This window comes from Lynx rufus, unplaced genomic scaffold, assembly GCF_022079265.1.
Source record: "Lynx rufus isolate CCGP_SWC_20201006 ecotype Redwood Valley unplaced genomic scaffold, mLynRuf1.p SCAF_2, whole genome shotgun sequence".
Taxonomy (NCBI): Eukaryota; Metazoa; Chordata; class Mammalia; order Carnivora; family Felidae; genus Lynx; species Lynx rufus.
This window is the reverse complement of record NW_025814834.1, coordinates 43,148,876-43,164,367: the sequence shown is the minus strand read 5'-3', so window position 1 is coordinate 43,164,367 and position 15,492 is coordinate 43,148,876. Positions and strand designations below refer to the sequence as shown.

The window sequence follows — 15,492 nt, the reverse complement described above, 5'->3', positions numbered from 1 at the left end:
TCTGGCTCATCCACGGTGCAGCTAGAAACAAAACTCAGTACTTTGAACACTGACACCTGATGGGGACGAAATAGAGGAAGAAAAGCCTGTGTGTGTGGTGGGAGAGGCTGAACGGGAAGAGGAAACGGAAGAGTAAAGGGATGCTCAGTGAGGCGGCCGGTGTGGTCTGATGGCAACAGCTGGGAGAAACAAATAAACATCCTGCGTGCCATCATCGGTACCCCACGAGTGTTTGTGATCATAGGACAGTTAAGACTATTTCCTTTGTAGCTACAGACTGTACCTGCATGTCTTTCCAGACTCTGTAGGGCTTACGGAATCTTGAAGTAAGCTAGACCCTTAGCATCTGTGACTTCATTTTCAATAATTATAGATATAAGCTTATTTTCATTCTTAAAATTAGTATCCCATTTAAAGTTTCTTGTTCAGTTAAACTAGCCTTCCCATTAGCCCTCTGGGCCACCCCAATTCTTAGTGACCTTCCCATTAGCTGAGTATACAGTCCTAATTATGGAGCATACCTAGAAATCAATCAGTCTGATGCTCTTTTGTGACCTCTTTGCTTTGTTGTAATATTTGACAACAATGAATTCACTTTTTTTGCATATATTTATCTTGTCTTCCCAAATACTGAGTAATTTTGAAGGCTGAAGATCTCAGCTTATCTTTCTTATACCCACCAGAGAGTTTAATATGGTACTTTTTTCAATTAGCAATAATCGCGCCTCGGATAAACCTCATTGGCTACGATACTGCCACTGAGCAAAGCTTAATATGGTACTTTTTTATCCAAAAATGTTTCTTATGTACAAGGTAACAAAATAGTGAGGTGAAGAGCAGAAAACCACACTTTAGCCAACCATACTGTCTATATGAGATAAGAAAAACTCCTTTGGTTATTTCATCACCACCGCCCGCCCCCCCTCCCCCCCCCCCCCCGCCAGGTTTGAGAATTGATTTTTTAAAAACGTCATTGATGACTATTTTGTCATTGCACAGGCATGGCTTTTGTGTTATGGAGCCCAAGAGTAACTCTATCCAAAGCAGAAGATGGTAACGGTTCATAAACCTGGAATTTACCCACGCCATTTATTTTTTTTTTTTAATTTTTTTTTCAACGTTTATTTATTTTTTTTGGGACAGAGAGAGACAGAGCATGAACGGGGTAGGGGCAGAGAGAGAGGGAGACACAGAATCGGAAACAGGCTCCAGGCTCTGAGCCATCAGCCCAGAGCCTGACGCGGGGCTCGAACTCACGGACCGCAAGATCGTGACCTGGCTGAAGTCGGACGCTTAACCGACTGCGCCACCCAGGCGCCCCTACCCACGCCATTTAATTAGAACTTTTAATTTGATGAGAACTTTTGTTTTGTTTTGTTTTGTTTTGTTTTGGCCAACCAATGTTTAGAATTGGGACCGCTTTGTGGCTCAGTGTCTACCATGGTTACAGCATCACCATGTGGATCAAGGATCACGAAAGAAAGGCATAGCCAAGGAAATCTGTGATTGCAGAACTCATTAAAGAAAAGGAACATTGTCTTTCCCCACATTATGTTGCTGGCTAAAAAAGAATTGCCTCGCAATCTGGTTAAAGAAGCTATAAAAAACTTTAGTGGGTATTTGCAGCTAAATCTTAATACGATGTGGAAAACAATGGCGTCGAATTTCAACAAAAGGAAGCAATATATCAAGTACAACCTTGTCAAGGACCCTTGCTGAAGAATGTACTGCCGATTATCAACTATTTGTTGGGGATTCTCTATATGTAAGGCTCTGGGTACCTTGGGAGACATAGTGGGGAAAAAAAAAAGATAAAATCCATGCTTTTAAGGTCTTTCAAATTTAGTGGACAAGAAGTAGTAATGTAACACTTTATTTGTTTGTTTGTTTGTTTAAAAGAGAGAGCAGCTGCACGTGAGAGCTGAACAGGGGCAGAGGGAGAGGGAAAGAATCGTGAGCAGGCTCCCTGCCCAGGCAGGGACCCAACTCAGGGCTCCATCCCACAGTTGTGAGATCAGGACGTGAGCCAAAATCAAGAGTTGGACGCTTAACTGACTGAGCCACCCAGGTGCCCTATAATACAACCTATTACGATAGGTGTTTAATGTCACCAGACACACCGTGGGGAAAGGCGAGGGGGTATCAATCTGGCTGAGGGGCTCTGAGAGAGCCCTAAGGAATCGTTTGAATTGGAGGAGAGCTGGCACGATGGATGCCCCCCGGGAAGGACGTGGAGGCAGAAGGCTTCCAGATGGAGAGGACCAAATGAGCGAACATGCAGAGGTAGTGGAGTGTTGTGTGTCTTTAAGGATTAGGCGTTTTCCTGAATGGCTGGAGGAGAGGATTCCTGCCAACGGTGTGTGGGGGACAAACGGGTGGAACTGTGTGTGGGAATTAGCAGTGGAATACAATAAGCCTCTCTCTTAGGATTTGCTTGTGTCCCAGGTAGAAGAGAACTTCTGCTGGTAAGAACCGTGTTTGATTCTTTTTTATCTCTTACTACCAACAAATGCTTAATATTCTTGTTGCTTTTTATAACCTTTGGTATTTGCATGAGTGCCTGGAAAACGAGGCCCTTTAGAAATGTTGGATCTGGTGAGCGTGCACGGTTTTAAAAGCCAAGTGAGAAAGTTTTGGGTTTGGTTCTGTGTGCAACGAGGAGCCTTCAAAACGTTGTGAAAAAGGAAGTTTGTGATCAGAGCTGTGCTTTCTGAAGATAACATAAGCAACCATATGGAGATCAAATCAAAGAGAGAGGAAAAGCCCAGGGCAAAGAGATCTGTTAGCAGTTGTCACAAAAACCTAGGTGAGGGAGGCAGAACCTGGGCTGAGGGGGCAGTGGCCATGGGAGTAGAAGGAGACAAATAAACTCAATTAGATTTGGCCACAGTTTGACGTAGAGAATGTAGAAGATGGATGTGAGGGGCCTGGGGTCACAGTTACCTATCAAACTCAGGGTCCTTAAAAACTTTCAACAATTTGCTACTTCTGTTTAATTTATCCGTCACTGGTGAAGTCCAGCATAAAATGTTAGCCTTTACAAGCAAAAGCCGGACAAAGCCAACAGTTTGAGATTATCCCCAGATTATCGTGGTTGAAGAAAACTTTCCAGGAGCCTTGAATGCAGGAGCCATTCATAGAGAAGAGGAAGGGCTCCAGAGGATGAGTTAGGGGTTAGTTAACACAGTGACTCCTGTCAGATTTGTCAGGTAAGGACTAAAAGTGTCAGCTATGCCTCAGACAGTTTGCTTAATGATTTGGAGGGGCCTTCCATGTGACAAGTTCACACAGCTGGATTTAAAATATTTAAGGCATTTCTTTCAAGCATTTGCCTAGCTGGGGGTTGTGATGAGGAGGAGGACTATGGTGTCCGCTCTTCGGGAATCCTACTTCTTTCTTGACTTGAAAAATGTTGTATGAAATCAATAAAATGTGCGTAACAATACATTGTTTTCCCCGAGTGAGGAAATAATTTGGCTGCTGTCCAGCATTGTGCTTATATGAACTGAAAGAAAACATTCACAGCAAATATGTACTGTAGGTAGTCAGGTTGAGAAGGGCTTCCAACATCATAAATATAAAGAAACCCATGGCTTTACCAAGGATTTCACATTTGTTCACGAAGTGATACAATTTCAAGAAAGCATCTTCTGACAGCCTTTGAAGATCGTGTAGAATAATTTGGTTCCCACAGGTGACTACTGTTTAAAGAAATCGCCACGAGTGTCAACAGCAGAGGCATCAAAACAGTACTGATTACCTATGGACAGTCAGAATCCAGTGATGTCAGAACAGAGGAGGTATGGAATTTATCTCTTACAAGATGGTTAAAAAAAAAAAAAAAAGAAAGATGGATGAAACCATATGTACGAGAAGCATCACAGAGGACTTCTCAAATGAAATAGCCCATAGCAAAGTAGTAGGCATTTTCTAACAGCTTGAGAACAGTGTTTATTCCCAAGTCCTTGGTGTTTGCAACATTAAACCCCAAACAAGGATGAGGCCATTCTTTTTGGACTGAATATTGAGAAGACGATGGAGAAGGAACTGGCATAAGATGGGTGAGAATCAATATTCATTAGATAAAAGAGGTTTCATTATCAGATAAACAACAAGAATTCATCTAAATGACTTTTATTGAACATGTATTTTGTAAAATATTACAATGATACAAAAAAATAAAAAAGGACAAATGTACTTCCCAAGAGTCACTGGTACTGACTCAATCATTATTGATTAGAGGCGGGGTTATTCTTTGGCAAAGTTGGATGGAGTGGGATGGGATGACTTTCAATGCTTTCTGTTTCCTGCTTCCCCCCCCCCCCCGCTTCTTTCCCCTCTTTTTTTTTTAAGTTTATTTATTTATTTTGAGAGAGGGAAAGAGAGAGAGAGACAGGGAGAGAATGAGTGGAGGAAGGGCAGGGAAAGAGAGAGAGAGAGAGAGAGAGAGAGAGAGAGAATCCCAAGCAGGCCCCAATGCAGGGCTTGGACTCATGAGCTGTGAGATCATGACCTGAGCTGAAATCAAGAGTTGGACACCCAACCAACTGAGCCACCTAGGTGTCCCTTTCTCCTCTTTTGATTTTCTCCTTTCCTTGTTCTGTACCCATTCCATGTGCTTTTCCAGACCCTTTCTGTCCCAGAGGAAGGTGAGAGGAAAAGCTAATTCACTCCATGACAGTGGTTTTCAACTCTGGCTCAAGTGACTATAATGAGTTTAGGCAGGGTAGGGAGGATGCTCCCAGAGATTCTGACTTCATTTTTCCTGGGTGGAGTCTGGCCATTTATGGCTTTGATGCAGGCAGGGTTGAGAGCTGAGTGGTCTTCAAACTTTCTCCCTTATACCCTTGAACATAATTTTGAAAAATTCTGTTTCACTTTGCACATTTTAAAGTTGATATCTAAACTGTTTTGGCATAAGTTTAAACAGTAGCTTCAAATAACGTACTTTTGTATATATTACAAACATTGATTATTTTAAAATAAAGAGAAGAAATTATTTCATGAGTCCAATGAAACCAAAGACTATGGGCTTTGATTCCTATCTACCATTATCCATTTAAGAAACAGATGAACAAGCCCTCTTTTAAAGGTTGGAAATTCCAATTTTTTCCTTTGCTTCCTTGAACTCTGACTTCCATTCTCTTTCTGTCACAGAAATTTAGGCTTATAGATTATTTCATCATAATTCTCTGCAACAAGAAAATAGTTGTCAACTGAAATTTAACATTTAAAAAATTTCAAAAGGCTTCAAGTTGAAATTATCCTTCCCCACTGCTGAATTACCTTTAAAAATACTATTAGCATGGAGTTTACATAAATATATTATAAATTTTGATAATTATTAAACTTTAAAATATAATTTTATCGGAAATGAATTTTTAAATGGGATGTATGGAGCTTTAAAGAAGTCAGTTAGCTTAGTATCCTTTTTTTTAAATGTTTATTTATTTTTGAGAGATAGAGCACGAGCAGGGGAGGGGTAGAAATAGAGGGAGACATAGAATCTGAAGCAGGCCCCAGGCTCCGAGCTGTCGGCACAGAACCTGACACAGGGCTCGAACCCACAGACCGTGCGATCATGACCTGAGCCGAAGTCGGACGCTCAACTCACTGAGCCACCAAGGGACACTTTAGTATCCTTTAATATAGAATGTTTAGTGATAAAAATGAAACAGGGTTCAGCACTAGTAACACCCCATTTGTTAGTTTTATAGATGCAAATGCTGACAAACCTTGTTCACGTGAATAAAGAGATTGCTATTAGAAAGATATTGTTGGGCACCTGGGTGGCTCAGTTGGTTAAGCATCAGACTTTTGATTTCAGCTCAGGCCATGATCTCAATGTTCATGGGTTCAAGCTCTGCATCGGGCTCTGTGCTGATAGCTTGGAGTCTGCCTGGGATTCTCTCTCTCCCTCTCTCTCTCTCAATATAAATAAATAAACTTAAAAAAAAGAATGCTGTTATCACAATGTCAATCACTTTTTTTTAACTGCTTCTGAATTGTATGCAAAAAGTAAAGTACTCAGCAATTTCTTCTTAGAAACATTAATAAATATCAGTGGAAAACTGGATTCAATTCTTCCTTCAATATTGTTGGAAACAAAAAAACTACCTGAGTAACTTGGAAAAGAATTTCTTATTCATTCACTGAATCATACACTTTCTCAAAACTAACACCAAATAGATCCACTGTTAGATCTCCCCTGAATGCCAGGAAATGCACCATTGGAATATTTGTGGTGGGTGAGAAGTACATTTTTATTTATTTATTTACTTTAAAGTGAAAAGAAGTAAGAGAAGTGAGAACCCAGAACTGGGTCAACATCTTGACTGCACTTGATCTTGAGCAGATGATTTTTTTTTTTTTAGGAAAGGGAAGAAATGGAAATTGAAGATCTCCGAAAGTCTTTTCTCATTCCCAGTTTATGTATATTTAATATATTAGTCCTCTCATAAGTATATTTATGTAGTAAGTGAAGACAGTTAAGGAAAAAGGAAAACGTGGTTAATTGGAAGACATGAACTCTTGGAGGTAATAAAGGACTTGTGGATGGGAATGTTTTTCTTGACTGGAGTTTCTCAGATCCTATGTCATGGGCAACTACAAATTCCCCCTATTTCCTTTTGACTTGCTTGGTTGATATTTGAAAAAGTTTCCATGAGTTTGACTGAAGTAGATTTACTACATCAAATATGTAAACTCTCAGTGCTACTACTTAATCCAAATGTAAGGCAGACAACATATTTAATTCTCAGTGTTATAGCAGTTGCACAAAAAAAAGGGAAAAGAAACAATGGTAAAGTTAATTTTAATGTATTTTATCAAACCCAATATATCATAATATTATCATTTCAACATGCTATCAATATAAAAACTGTTAATGAGATTTTTTTTTTGCATTCTTATTTTTGTTTTAAGTGTTTGAAATCCGGGGTGCCTTTCATACTTACAGAACATCTCAGCACTAGTCACATTTCATGTACTCAACAGCCACATGATCCTAGTGGCTACCATACGGGCAGTGTGGCCACAGATGATTGGAAAGTAAACTTTGCACATTTTCTTCTATATTAAAAATTTTAAAAATGTTTATTTAATTTTGAGAGGGAGACAGCGTGTGAATGGGGGAGGGGCAGAGAGAGAGGGAGACACAGAATGCAAAGCAGGCTCCAAGCCATCAGCACAGAGCCCGATGCGGGGCTCGAACTCATGGACCGTGAGATCATGACCTGAGCCGGTCAGACGTTTAACCGATGGAGCCACCCAGGCGCCCCTACTTTGCACATTTTCTAATACCGTTTGGTAGATGTAAAGCCAGTTCTTCAAAAGTAGGAAGAGGCACAAAGCCATTAATTTTCATTTTGCTAAATGGCATCCCTTCCCCTATCTCCTACTCCCTATGAAAACTGGCACTTCACTGAAGTTCTAATTAACTACTGATTTTTGCAGCGTGTATCACTTCTTGGCAAATGCGCGTGGTATAGTACTTATCACTCTCCCAAATTACATTTGAAGTAGAGTAATCAAGTCTATTTTTCATTAGAAAACTGATTTCCTCCAGCTTTGTATTAGTTGCATTGGCTCCCTGTAAACTGCAAAAATCAATGATTTTACACGCTTTTCCAGCAACAGGCTCAGTTTGAGTTGAGATCTACCTCTAGTCCCCATTTCCGCGAGGACTGGGGCTCTCTTGCTCCTCTTCCTCCTCCTCCCATTTTTTCTCCACTTTCATTCCTCACCTCTGCCCTCCTCTCCTCCCTTTCGGCCACCACAAGCCCAGTTTTAATTCAGGCCCCGATGTGCCCAGTTTTAATGGATGAAAAGTGGTTGGTGAAGCATCTGGTTTTCCTTTGCCAGTGACTGGGGCTGTGGCTGGATTCATGATCCAGCATGAATCAAAATCACCTGGAGAGCTTGTTATAACCCAGAATCTCAGGCCCTGACTCTGGAATTTCTGATTTAGCAGGCGTGGCATGCGGCCTGAGAGTTCGTATTTTTTACGTGTCCAGGTGATGCCAATGCTGCTGGTCTGAAGACCACACTTTGAGAAGCAGTTTCCACCGCTTGGAGAAGCAGTGGCACAGCGTGATAGGCGTGTGACCCGTTTTGATCAGTAAGCTATAAGGACACCTGGGAAAGCTGGTCCTTCCCGATAAGCAGCCATCAGGTAAAAAAGCATTATTTGTTTCTCTCCCTCCTCCATCTCCTTGCTTTCTCCTTTGGATGCTGTCACGTAAGGTCAAGGCTGTCGGAGCTTGCCATCTGGTGACAAAGGAAAACAGGAAAATTTCAGAGATGCCTTTCCACATTCTGAATTATACAAAGCCCCCGAAACACCTACCTCCGTGGTCTTGTGTAAAATAATTTTTAAAGTGTTTATTGCCAAGGGTCGCTTGGGTGGCTCAGCTGGTTAGGCATCTGACTTTTTTTTTTTTTTTCTGTGTTGACTCTATTTTTTATTTATTTTTATTTTTTTATTTTTTTCAATATATGAAATTTATTGTCAAATTGGTTTCCATACAACACCCAGTGCTCATCCCAAAAGGTGCCCTCCTCAATACCCATCACCCACCCTCCCCTCCCTCCCACCCCCCATCAACCCTCAGTTTGTTCTCAGTTTTTAAGAGTCTCTTATGCTTTGGCTCTCTCCCACTCTAACCTCTTTTTTTTTTTTTTTTCCTTCCCCTCCCCCATGGGTTTCTGTTAAGTTTCTCAGGATCCACATAAGAGTGAAACCATATGGTATCTGTCTTTCTCTGTATGGCTTATTTCACTTAGCATCACACTCTCCAGTTCCATCCACGTTGCTACAAAGGGCCATATTTCGTTCTTTCTCATTGCCACGTAGTACTCCATTGTGTATATAAACCACAATTTTTTATCCATTATCAGTTCATGGACATTTAGGCTCTTTCCACAATTTGGCTATTGTTGAGAGTGCTGCTATAAACATTGGGGTACAAGTGCCCCTATGCAGCAGTACTCCTGTATCCCTTGGATAAATTCCTAGCAGTGCTACTGCTGGGCCATAGGGTAGGTCTATTTTTAATTTTTTGAGGAACCTCCACACTGTTTTCCAGAGCGGCTGCCCCAGTTTGCATTCCTACCAACAGTGCAAGAGGGTTCCCGTTTCTCCACATCCTCTCCAGCATCTATAGTCTCCTGATTTGTTCATTTTAGCCACGCTGACTGGCGTGAGGTGATATCTGAGTGTGGTTTTGATTTGTATTTCCCTGATGAGAGGCAACGTTGAGCATCTTTTCATGAGGCATCTGACTCTTGATCTTGGCTCAGGTCAGGATCCCAGGGGTCGGGGTCTTGGGATTAAGCCCTGTGTGGTACTCCACACTGAGCACGGAGCCTGCTGAAGATTCTCTCTCTCTCCCTCTGCCCCTCTCCCCTGCTCTCTCTCTCTCAAATAATAAAAAAAAAACTTTATTGTCCAGGCACCCTCTGTCTTGTTTTCTGTTGTTCGCAGTCACAGACACAGTGACTACTCCTCCCAAATCACTATGCCATCAACCGCTTGATTCAACGGTGACAGGGACTTACAACAATGTCATCACAGAATCATGGCGCTAAAACCATAATGCCTTTCTTGAAACCGTAAGACTTTTTTTGGTAAACCCTCCACCTCTGGGTATGGTATCTCAGGGCTAAGGAGTTAGAAGAAGCTATGTAGACTGTCTCAGGGCGTAGATGGGGGGGGGGGCGGAGCTCTCAACAAGCTGAAACACGGTATCCAATCCAGAGGGCTGTTTCATGGATTAAAGTTAAAGTAGGGGAGACATCCTAGGCAAACCCGCTGATGATACGCAGCTAGGAAGACTGGAGAATGCGTGGGATGTCCGGGACTTTCTGGTGGGAGGCGAAGATGATTTGTTCCAGGTAGCTTCAGAGGAAAAGAACCGGTACCGACGCGTGGAATTTACAAAAAGGTACATTTGGCTCTCTAAAAGAAGACAAATTTTTCCAACACCTGGAGGATGTGTATAAAGAGACTTTCACTATGCAGGGAAGGCTCTGCACTACTTCACTGTTCACCGAGAGCCCAAGAAGCCACTTGCGGTCCTGGTGGCTTAGCCTTCAGCGAAACGCTGAAACGAACTAAAAATTCCCCATAACATATATTGGGTTTAACCACATGAAACTGCAGGTACTCCATCATTTTGGACTCACATAAATGGTTACTTCATATGATTCTGCGTGGTCGAAGTAGAGTAATGCGCTGGGGTGGAACCTGAAGTCTATTTCGGGTCACGGGAAGGGCCGCGTTTAAGCCATCGACATCCATCTCCCTGCAGGGAGCGTGGCTTGCGTGAACCGCAACGTCGTGGTCAGTTCCCCGAACCTGCAAAAGAGGGCTTGATGGAAAGAGTTACTGACCCAAGAATGAGCCCTTGCTCCAGCTAGCCCCGACGCTGTGTTTGTTTTGTGTTTGTGTTTGTGGGGCTGGGGGAGGTGACCCCAGCGTTGGAAGTAGGGATGTGGCTCCAGAATGTCCCAGCTTTTCCCCAAGAAGCCGCTGTTTCTTTTGAATCTGTGTCACTTCATGGGGAAATTAGCCCCCGAGGTTCACAATCAGGGAAGCAGCGGCGCTACCTTTGATTGGCTCTGTGTTTACTCTTTCAAGTATCTAAAGGACCTTCTGAATTTTAGCATTTGGGGCTATTGTCCTGTTTTACCCACAATGCTTATACTTTTCTCCATTATAATTATTATATACCTTCTTGACCTCTGGCTTTCTGGAACTTTAAGTCCAAAGTTTTTCAAGTTGGCCCCTAAACTGTCACTTTGCTATTTTTAGCTGTCCTTAATGGACACGCAGGTTCTCCCTGTATAGATACCGCTCTGTTCCCTTTTCTTCCACCCTTGTGGTGCTACTTCTGTCCGGCTTCAGATCTCAACTTGCTCTAAGGAGCCTTCCATGACTTCTCCCAGACTAACTTAGGCAGCCCTGCAGTAGGCTCTCAGAGCAATATACACTTCCCAGATCATAGTGTTTTCCTACGATCTGTTATTTAATTTTAATTTGACAAGTAAGCCGGTGGCAATTTTGTATGTGCTGGACACTGTTTTAAACGCCTTACAGTAGCAACTTATTTGATTTTCACAACAAACCTTTGAGGCAGAACTATGACTGCCCCAGTGCACCGATGAGACAAACGAGGCACAATGAGTTAAATCACTTGCTCAGGGTCACAGCTCTTCATTGGGATGGCAGGATTTGAACCCCATGTTCTGGCTCTTGTGTCTATCCTCTTTACCATGGTGATATGCTGCCTCTCTCTTTATTGTCATTCTTTGTTCGATGGTAATATCACAGTCCCCTCCTCTCTCTCTCTCTCTTTCTCTCTAGCAATCCTGTCTCTCTCACTAACCATTGTAGGCCCCCACTAGAGTGTAAGCTCCTTGGGAAGGACAGGGACAGTGTCTTCTTTGTTTCCTGTTGAATTCTAGTAACTTCCAAGACAGTGCTTAACACTCGATTGGTATCCGGTCCGTGTTTGTCTAATAAATGGACGCATGGATGTTCACTGCAAACATTTAATGAAGGTAACATTTCTAGGAGGAATGAAATAACAACATCTCTTAAGTACAATCAAAAGGTGATTCAGTTATGCTAGAGGAAACGAGAACTTATCCTGACAAGTGGTATTTTGAAAATTTCAAATGTCTAAAAAAGATTAAAGCTAAAGGGGATTTCAAGGCCGGTATCGGGCAGTTCAATTTGAAGCAAAGCTTCTGCTATTCAAGCCTTCACCACTCCAGCCACAGGAAAAGGCAGACAGTTATGAAAGCTTGCAGGCTGGAAGGAAATTCTAATTCCTTGGAATGCCCTGAAGAAGGAGGGCGAGCTGTAGACTCTTGACTACTTTCCTGTAAGACCCGATAACCCTGAAAAAATATAAAAAAAAAAAAACACATAAAAGAGGGCACGAGCCAGATTAGAGGGCCAAGTTGGAGCTGTGTTATCACAGGTCCTCAAGAAATCAGCAGGGCCAGAAATAAGGCAGGCTGCAGGCAATTACAGATTGTCATTAAAGTTAAAAATATGACCCACAGCGCTGTTGCTGTATAGCTTTAGGCTACTAAATCTCCATGCTGTTAGTTGTGACATGAGGCATGGGGAAGGACAGTCAAAATTCTGTGCTATTTCTGCATTTGGTTACAAAAATAAAAGTCTGTACGTTTCTATACAATTAAAATAAGTCAGCGCAGAAGGATTTTCACGACGTTAAGAAAGAGGAGAAAGGCAGGGAAGATAAGTTAGATCTACTTGAAGAAACGCATTCAAATGACTACTTCATCATTGCTTGGGTTTATGTGGTAGTGGAATCAGTAACAAGGATGAATCTGTCCAACTGGTCCTCTTCAATGGTTTTCAAAGTCAAGAATTGCAGACAGCAGACAATACAGGTATTGTGTCGGATGAATTAAAAAAACGCATGAGGGTTTTGGCCAAGTAAATAACATTTCAAGTAGGTGTTTAATGGGCTGGAAAAATTCACAACAATGAAAAGCCTTAGATGAAAGAAGATTGAATTCTGAATGAGGGCATAAGGATTAAGTGAATGTCAAGATGAACATCCCAGTATGGATCCATTCCTTGTATAACAATTGAACTCCTTACTTCACAGCATGGTAGAGTGTAATTTAACTTAAGAGGGGTAAATGTGCCAAAGAGAAATGATTCAGGAAAGAAGGAAGGATTTTTCATGTCAAGGACAAAGCAATTTGTAATTTGATTTTTAATCTGCAGACAGTAGGTAATATCAAGTCATCAAACAGTCCAAAGAATAGGCTGCTAATTGAAATAGAACGTGGAAACATTAATGAAATTGATTAGAAGTGACAAAGCAGCTGGATTTGTCAGCATTTCAGCAGATGGAATGGCTCTGATTGATGAAATGACAAGGCTCTGAAACAAAACCGAAAATTAAATGTACAGCCAGAGAGTCCTGGCACCAAGAATGTACAATTGCATAAAATTTGAGGAACAGGACGTGAAGGGATCTTGAGAAATACTCCCGAATGGTGTTACAGAATACAATTGTTTGTCACTTGGCTCGAACCTGCCACTTCTGATGACTGCTAGAAGTCTGAGAGTTGCTGTAATAAAATACCTAATGTCGTTGTGTGGCATATATTACCTGTGGCGATATCACCGGGACTGGGACTGCTTTAGAATGACCATCTCTCCACTCTTAATTTATAGCTATAGCTCCAAGGGCTTTGTCACATTACACAAATGCAACAGTTTCCAAACCATGTTCGTCGAAGCACTAGGGACCCCGTGAGATGCTAATAGATATTCTGTGAAAAGCTTCCTTGGGGTCGAATAAGTCTGGAGAGGGCTGTATATAATATGATTCACTCTTCGCCCCAGCACACATCAGCATAGCCAAGGCAAAGTCCTTTAGTCAAGCAAGAATTTCCTGAGGTTCTATTCTATGACTACTGAGATGAATTTTTAAGAAACACCTGTAATATCTTAGAGGGACTATCGCTCTTTGGTGCAAAGTTTGGAGAATGTACCCTGGTCTTCCGATAGCATTCATATACCTGGGGTCTTCTCAGTGTCTACCCATTACACTCTGTGAGAGTGACTTAATGCCTGCAAAGAATCTGGCTCACCGTGAAGTATTTTCTCAACCCTTGACATTTCAAGTGTATTTGCTTGTATTTAGAAAGATGTCATCTTATTTTTCCCGCTTCTGCTGGTGTGGGTTATAGAGTCGGTTCCTATAGGTGCCCATAGACTGGCTGCAATTATATTATGCTGAGACTATTTGTCTAGTGGATAGTCTCAATAAGGTCTCAATTTCAGGTCAGGAAAGCAACTGTAGCACCCAGTGATGTCAAGTTCTGTGACACACAGGAGCATCTCTTTAAGTTGTACTTAAAACCAAAACCAAAACCCAAAACAAAACAGAAAACCCCCAAATGTTGATTAGATCAAACATTTCTTCTTTAATCGCCTTACTGTTTTTGTTCGTTTTAATTAAGGCAGCTATCTAAAGGATGCTGTGAATATTTCCCTACGTTCATAGACTAGACCCAATTTCAAATTACCTTCGTTTAAAAAGTAACAACGCATGCGTCCATGACACTGTTTTAACACGAGACAATGAATTAATGTGAACTGCTATATTAATAGGCCGCAAGATAAAAACCACATGGAGAGAAGAACGGTCAGGAATTAAGGAAGAAGAAGACCACTTTTTCTCACCAGGGAAAAACTGCCTCAGAGGGGGAAGAAGCCCATAAAATGGAGTATAACATTTTTCAGCAAAACGAAACAAAATGAATCAGCCACACATGGTATAACTGGAAGTTATTTATATCTCTTTAAATGTCTATGATCCATGCACACAGGCCAATCCCGAGAGTCATGTTTTTACAGAATATGTAGCTGAGGGTATGTCTTTGACAACTCTTTATTTGGTCATTTTAATGGCTGTTTACAAACCAAGATTGCACCGGGTGAGTCCCTGAGGATTTCTGTATTCTGTCTGCTTCAGCCCGATGGTAGCCTATCTTCTCTTATGTCTTAGCAAACTCGCTCACTGCCCTAGTTTCAGACATTTCATCTACAAGCGAACATTATGTTTTTGAAATGATAATTTCTGCTGTCCTGATTTTCCAAAGACTTTAATCTCAACAATTAAAATTAAGATTGGGATAGAAGCAATCAGAAGTATACTCTCAAGAAAGAAAATCTCCTGAATGGGGTTTAGTTAATGAAACATTTTCCTTGGTTTTGATTTTCTTACAAGAAGGGAAGAGTTCTTCCCATAATTCCTATAATCAGCGTGGGTCCTGTTTTTCAAATGTTACTGGGTATAATGTATAGAATGTCAGCGGTATTCTTCATTAGTGTTTTTTATTTATTGAAGTAGTTTTAGTTGCAGAACCAGAAAGAACACCCCATCTTGGGCTGAGATGGGACCACTTTCTGGATAGCCATTTAGAGGGGAGAAGAGCACTGAAATTTTGGATAACAATCCTGCTGAGTTGCTTAAATTTGTGTTCACCTAATGTTTGCCTGGGCAGGACAGTAACAAGCATGGTTAGATCCATTTCTTAGTCTGTTTCCTATTCTTTCTTACAAAGAACAAGAAGGAAAGGGCAAGGAAGGTGGAGAAAGGCAGATATTTTACTATTAGAATGTTGATTTGCACGCTTTTCCAACAGTTACGTCTATAAAGCTGAACTGTGATTTATACGATCAAATTCCAAATATTACTTGGCTTCAGAAAGTGTTGTACATTGCCGTTGCTCAAATGGCAAGAGAAGTGGGCTCAAGGTAGAATCTAATCTAGGATGAGTGACGTTCCGGTGGGCAGGTCCTCACCAGGTTTTCCCGTAAGGCTTGGGGCCCAGAACTGTAGCACAGCATTGGTTACTGCCTTCTGGGTCTGTGGATGTTCATCAGTATCCAGTGACTACAGTGTAAATTTGGGTAGTGCTTCCAAGGTTTGG

General features: G+C 41.6%; 1 non-coding gene across 1 annotated transcript; it reads right to left on the bottom strand.

The window, feature by feature from the left end:
* Window positions 1-624: 624 nt before the first annotated feature.
* On the bottom strand, window positions 625-770 carry LOC124516673 (U4 spliceosomal RNA). Its single transcript, XR_006963090.1, has one exon. It is a non-coding gene; the product is annotated as a U4 spliceosomal RNA (small nuclear RNA).
* Window positions 771-15,492: the final 14,722 nt, after the last annotated feature.